Source organism: Argentina silus, assembly GCF_951799395.1.
Source record: "Argentina silus genome assembly, chromosome: 22".
Classification (NCBI taxonomy): domain Eukaryota; kingdom Metazoa; phylum Chordata; class Actinopteri; order Argentiniformes; family Argentinidae; genus Argentina; species Argentina silus.
Genome location: NC_139676.1, coordinates 3,435,608 through 3,443,107, shown reverse-complemented (window position 1 = coordinate 3,443,107; position 7,500 = coordinate 3,435,608).

Sequence of the window (7,500 nt, the reverse complement as noted above, 5' to 3'; positions counted from 1 at the left end):
AACTGGAGGGGTTTTGAACCCAGGGACCCTTTGCATGGATGCGACAGACGTAAACCATTATACCAAGAAGACATCCTTGTGTCTGGGCTCAGAAGCCGCAGGCAAGGCTACCACATCACGAGGGCGTGATTCCAAATCACCTCTTCCGCTACATGTAAATACCCCCCCCCCCCCCCCCCCTTCCCTCGTCGTCGTCATCCCCCCCCCCCCCCCCCCCATCCATCCTGTGTTATCAGAAGAGATCTTGTCCCAAAATACCCGCTAGCCTCTATCCAACCTCCGCCCCCCCCACCGCCCGCAGCCCCTAACACTTCATCATCAGTTTTAGCAGATCTGAGAGAACCAGATAGGTGTAAGACAGAAAGCTCTTTGCACCCCGAGGCTTATTGAAAGGCTAGTGAAATTATCACCCTAACGTAACATCACATTAGAGCAAATTGTTTACGCCTCCGCGGTCCATCAGATCAGCAAACACCAAAAGATGAACCCATTGCGTAAATTGAGTTAATGTTTTCCCCCCACCCAACTCCTTTCCCGCTGTCTGAATTTATTTCCGCCCCTCCTTCCCTCTCAATTCCCATGTCTGAGTTTAGCTCCCCTGCCCTCCCTCCCTCCCTCTTTCTCTCCGTCTCCTCTCTCTCCCTCATCCTGAGTTTCATTTGCTTCCTCACTCCCTCCCTCTCTCTCTCCCTGTCTGAGTATTACCCCCATCCTCACCCTCCTCTCCCTCTCCATCCATCCATCCATCCATCTCTCTCTCTCTCTCTCTCTCTCTCTCTCTCTCTCTCTCTCTCTCTCTCTCTCTCTCTCTCTCTCTCTCTCTCTCTCTCTCTGAGTTTTACGGCTGGGTTGTGTCAGTAGCGCGGCCGTGTCACTTCACACCCGGCCTAATCATGGCTATTAGTCAGTGTGGATCCAGCCGGCGCTGCCCGCTCTGCCCTACCGCCCGTAGACTAGCCCGCAGCAGCAGCACCACTTAGCATACGCCGCTAAATCACACACCGCTACACCCCCGTCCCCGGGAATTAGCATCAGCGCTAACCAATGACACACCATTACACTAACTTCCCGTGGAGTTAGCATCAGCGCTAAGAACCCCGGTTCAACTGCCACAAGAAACTTCTTATGGAGTTACCAAACGTGCTAAAAGCTTCAGTTGCTTCCCATATTGTTACCGTCAAAGCAAAAAACATGACACACTCTTCGCTGGAGTATTTTGCGACTTCCCAAGGCATAGGTGGCTTGGCTAAACTGTCAAATCGCTAAATGTCAAATCGCTAAATGCTATTTTAACCACAAACGCTAACTCGAACTATACCCTTACCCTAGTTTAAGAAGATGAACTAAAAGCCAGCTGCCATTTAGCTGCCATTTATTGGCTCATCATCAGCTATACTGATATAACCACTTTTGAACCCCCTCTACTGTACAGATATATGGTATATTCGGTATGTAGGTTACGTACAGAGTACAGCTCTAATTAGAAATGCCCCAGCAGCAGCCTTTTTGGCTGACTGACTCTCCCGGCTTAACTCCGTGGTGTGTGTGTGTGTGTGTGTGTGTGTGTGTGTGTGTGTGTGTGTGTGTGTGGAACCATGACAAGACCATGTATCTGTCAGTAAACAAACAACTCTGTAGAAACACATACTTAACTCAGTGCTAAGCGAGTCTGACTTCCTGGAAAACAAATAAGCTGGAGACTGGAGAGCAAAACCCACATTGTTTGTTCCCTAAGAGTTAGACAAGTGGAGCACAACTATGCTTCCATGTTTCTAGTGTAATCGGCTGAGACGTCAGCTACTCATCCAACTTTGCCTGGGAAAATTGAATCAAGATACTAAACCGTGATTTTCTACCCTGTCTCTTTATTTCCTTCCCCTTGTTTAAACCACAGAGCGTGTCCCCTCCTAAAACACCCCAGCCTGTTCCCATGCTACTCCTACAGACAGCCGCTAAACAGCCCTTTGGCTTTTTCCACATAAAAAATTCAGCGATGCAGAGAAGAGGAGAAAAAAAGAAAGAAACACAGACTTTTGGCCAATTTTTGTGTTGTGTTTTTCCTTCACGCTTGTCTCTGTGTATTTGCATGGGGACAGAAAGAGGGGAAGGTGGGGAGTGCCTCTGTGTGTGTGTGTGTGTGTTTGTGTGTGTGTGTGTGTGTGTGTGTGTGTGTGTGTGTGTGTGTGTGTGAGTGAGTGCACATACACACGAGGGACCAGGGGAGCAATGAGAGTCCATGTGAGTTCCATCATTTATATTTCATTCTTAATATGAATAAACAGGCTAAACTCAGCCAAGTGCTGGAGACACATTCCGCATCACACTGGGACCGAAAAGTGTGTGTGTGTGTGTGTGTGTGTGTGTGTGTGTGTGTGTGCGCGTGTGCGTGTGTGTGTATGTATGTGTCCCCTCTGAGAGGGACAACAACAAAAAAACAGTTCTGTGAGGAAGGAGTTTGGTGGGGGGAATGTAAGAGCATTTGGAGGGAGGAGAGATAAGAGAGGGCATGGAGGGGGGGGGGGGGCAGGAGAGGAGAGGAATGGGGAGGCGTTTAAAAGGGAGCTGGGAGGAGCAGGGTGGAGCGTTACAAGACAGAGAGGGGGAGTGGGAAAGGAGAGGTTTGAGGGGTGGATGGAGAGCAGAAGCGATGGAGTAGAGGAGAGGAGAAGATGGAGGGGGAGGATGGGAGATGTGACAGTGGGATCGGAAGGTTCCGCTCCGTCTGTTCCAGTCCCAGTGTTGAGCTGATACTGGGTGAAAGAGAGTGGCACACACATGCACACACACACACACACACACACACACACACACACACGCACACACGCACACACGCACACACACACACACTTGAAAGAACACACACCTGCCCACAGCTGGCCAGCATAGCATATACTTAAGGCCAGAAAAAATAATTAACACAAATATGTGGAGTGACATAATAAAAAACAGACTGTATAATTAATAAGAAATGCAAATGAACCTACTCAAGCACGTTTACCGGTGTATGACTATGTGCCTGCCGACACGTTTCACTTCACGGCAGCATTTACAGCGTTCTAACTGACAGGCCAGTGCATATAGCGGGGGAGTTTGAAAGGAAAACATACACATTGTTGCATTCTGACATACACATTTTACATTGCATTTGCCTTAAGTTTATCCCTGTACACATCACTACACACACACACTCTCTCTCTCTCTCTCTCTCTCTCTCTCTCTCTCTCTCTCTCACACACACACACACACACACACACACACAGACAGACAGGGGTTTAGTTAGAGGTGATCACCTTAGGGAGACTGAATGAACCCAGTGGGAATTGAACAGACTTTGACAGAGAATCATCATGGAAAAACAACCTATATTGGAGTCTCACTCTGCACATCGAATATGACAGGATATGACAGGAATCCTATCCTTATCTAATACATGCTGAAAACATTCTGCAGTCTTCCATCAAACAAATATGTGTGTGTGTGTGTGTGTCTGTGTGTGTGTGTGTGTGTGTGTGTGTCTGTGTGTCTGTGCGTGTGTGTGTGCGCGCGCGCGTGTGTGTGTCAGGCTCTGATAAAACGGGACTCCCCCCCCCCTTCCCATATCTTCAAGGAAGGAAAGCGACCGTTACATTGTGTCAGACTTGGCATGGGAAGCAGGAAGAAATGGAGGCAACAAAATGTGTTCCTACAACGTGACTGCATTCAAAGGCTGAAAAACTGGAAATTTGAGACATGAATTCATTATGATTTCTCATCATCACTCCGGGAATAGCACTATACAACAGCGCCGCTTAGCGGTGGTCCCCGCTCTCCCCCTCCCCTCCCTCCCCTCCCTCCCTCCCCTCCCCTCCCCTCCCCCCAACCCCCCCCCCAACCCCCCCTCCCTCCCTCCCCCCTTTCGCCTGCGTGGCTCCAGCCCGCTCCGCTATTTTCGGGCATACCTTCGGTGTCACAAAATGTAGCTGCGGCAGATTTGCACTCGCGGGGATTTTGCATCTCGTGAGCTCGAGCGTCGAACCGTCAGCTTTCCCGCCGCGATAACGTCCACCCAGGTGACCGCCTCGTCCGCGAGCATGCCGGGCTCTCCTCAAGGCGTCAGTAAACCAAGAAGTAAAGAAGAAGTGTTCAAACTTGGTCTGTAAAAAAAAAAAGAATAGAATGATATCATATCAATGGCAGGATAAGGTAACATAACCCCCCCCCCCCAACCCCACCCCCCCCAATTCAATTGATTTCTTTGACCAAGACGCGCAGGCTTTTAACAACAGTTTGATGTGTCTCCCGCTCGACAGCGGTTAGCTTTCCCTGCTTCCGAAACAGCGCAAGCTGCGTCGAATGTAAAGGCAAGCTGGCTGGCTGGCTGGCTGGGCTGGCTGGCTGGCTGGCTGGCTGGCTGGCTGGCTGGGGCTGGACTGGGCTGTGGTTACCGAGAGAGGATTCTCACATGATGAAAAACACGAGTTACCTTCACAGTCAAGGTAAAAAAAAAAAAGAGAAAGAAATAAACAGCTCTCTAGAGAGAGAGAAGGACCCTATAGGGTCCGGCTGGTGTGTTACAGTTCTAACACCTGGACGTAGAGAGAGAGAGAGCTCTCACCTATCGAGGGACTAGACCGCACTCAGAAGCGATAAAGACAGCCTGTAGCTGTACCAAATATTCCTCTCACGCTCCTCTCCCCCTGCCGTGTGTCTATGTAGGGCATTCAGCAGGTTGTGGTAGCAGTCTGTCGAGGACTTGGATGGAGGAAGGAACTAGCCCGATAGTCTAGCCCTGCTCTACTTTGAGAGTGCGCATACAAGTGGCTTTTAAAACATTCGGTCAATCCATACGAATGAATGTTTTTTTTTCCTCCTCAAAAAAAAATAGTCATAGAATAAGAAGGATTCAAGACAGCGTTCGCTACTCACCCCATTTCTCTGACACATCGCTCCAGAAGGCTTGTTGGAGATGACATTGCAGCCTGTTACTTCATCAGAGCGCCCTCAGAGTATACACGGCTCATCTCCATTAAAATAATCCATACATTTATTCCCCCAAAATGTAGCCTATATTAATCCACCTGTCCTCCTCGGTTTCGGGTGACGGTAAATTCCTTCCCGTTGTTTGTCAACAACCACAGACCCAAGGGCGACGTTTTTTTTTAAAAAGCGTTGATTAACGGTAATCAAAATCCAACGGTTCATTTGGAATCTCCAGCACCGCGCGTTCCGCAGTGAGGGCTCGTGGACAGGTCCGCGCGCCTCCTCGCGTCGCTCGCGGATTCTTGGAGACTGAAGGGGATTCCGTCACACACACACACACACACACACACATACACACACATACACACACATACACACACACCGATCACTCCCAACTCGCCAAAACAAGTGAGCAAATGCAGTCCACTTACGCGTCGAATGCTATTTATAGTTAAATAGCCAGCTGCATTGTCATCATAAAGGCATTAAAACCATCGCCGTATAACTGAATGGAGCTGCGACGGAGCGCGGAAACGTTCCGGTGTGATGAAAATCAGGGTTATTCACCCCGCAGTCCGCCTACGCTCCGCTGACTGAGGTAGTTTAGAATGAGCCTAGTTAATTAAACATAAACATGTGCACAGACCTTGAATGAGAGAGAATGTGTGTGTGTGTGTGTGTGTGTGTGTGTGTGTGTGTGTGTGTGTGTGTGTGTGTGTGAGGGGTGGGGGGTGGGGGGGTTCTTTATTAGTGTCGTCTAATATCATACTGAACATTGTCAAACAGGTCCAGTGACGCGTTCGGTGCGCGTTTGTAATATTTCACGCCTCAAAACCAACTCCCAACTTTACAGTCCATTTACATCACAGACCTCACTTACTCTCTCCCCTCTCTCCATCTCCTCTCCCCTCTTTTCATCTCTCTCTCTCTCTCTCTCTCTCTCCCCCTCTATCTACCTCTCTGTCTCTCTCCTTCTCTCCATTTCACCCCACCCTCTCTATCTCTCTCTCTCTCCCTCTACCTCTCTGTCTCTCTTTCCATTCACCCTCTCTCCATTTCTCCATTCACCCTCTCTCCATTTCTCCATCCCCCCCCTCTCTCTCACTGATAATGAAAAGGGGGAAACGAGCTGTTATGGTTTCATCAAAAACAAACACAAGCATGTGACACCTGGCATACGCATTGGCACAGAAAGCTCGGCACTGCACTGTGGGGTGTGTGTGTGTGTGTGTGTGGGGCTGGGTTTGGGTTGGGTTTGATCATCAATAACGGCGACGCACGCGGAGGTTCTCCCGCCGGCGCCGACTGTCTCGTCAAACAGGTCGCTTTTTCTCGCGCGCTGCGCCTCCGCCGTGACTGCCTGCGCAGCCGATAAGCTTTTCAATATCCGCCAAATCATCCGCCCGCCGAGTTCTCCACGATCACAACAGCGATCTCTCAATTATGTGCGGCTGAGCCGTTAATTGTCTACCCGCGTGGATCCGACACTGTCCCATTGTTGTCAGCTGCTCGTGAAGAGCACCGGGGTTTGTTCAGGCAACGGGTGAGATAACGGCAAAGACATGCATGTCAACAGTGAATTACCGACTCAATTAACCATAATTAACAGATCAAAACTGCGCGCGCAGGGTGTCCTTGGAGAGCGAGGTTGGGAACCCCTGTGCGTGTGTGTGTGTGTATGTGTATGTGTATGTGTATGTGTGTGTGTGTGTGTGTGTGTGTGTGCGTGACACAGAGGGATAGGGGAGGGGGGGGCGCTGCGCCCTCTCCTCTCTCGGCAGAATAAGGTTTTGACCGTCTCAGCATTCCGGTCATGTCTCACTGTTTGCTGTTATAGGCTTCGCCCAAGTCTTGTATTAGCACAATGAGTTTATCATATTTTCATCCGTGTCAATAGATTTTTACAACTCTTTAAAGTGCTGAAATAACCTCTTTGAACTTAATTTCTTATTTTCCGGACAATATTTTTGCACCAGGTGCAATATGTTTTAAAACACAATCAATACACTCTGAATCACCTGTTAGATTTATTTATGTTACAAACACCTGCTTTTCAAATGACCAGTTTGATTTGAGCCATTTTTATGAATCTTGTTCATTGGGGTTGAATGTTAAATCCTGAGAACGCACACACACACACACACACACACACACACACACACACACACACACACACACACACACACACACACACACACATACCTTTCAGAGTAGTAGAGGTGGAAGCCCTTTCCCTCAGCCAGCTCCTGATGTCATCACGCATCTTAGTGGAGGAAACAGCATTGCATAATACCAGAGAGGGATGAGGAGTGAAGGGATGAATGTTTGATGGCCTGGAACTCTTTTGAGGAAAGAGATAAGGGCTCCAAACACGTATGGGGACACACACACACTCACTCACTCACTCACACTCACTCACTCACTCACACACACACACGCGTGCACGCACATACACACACACACACACGAGAGGCAAAATCTCATTCAAGATTAACAATCTCATTCAAGTTTTAATACAATTTGCAAAAGGCAGCATGCTAA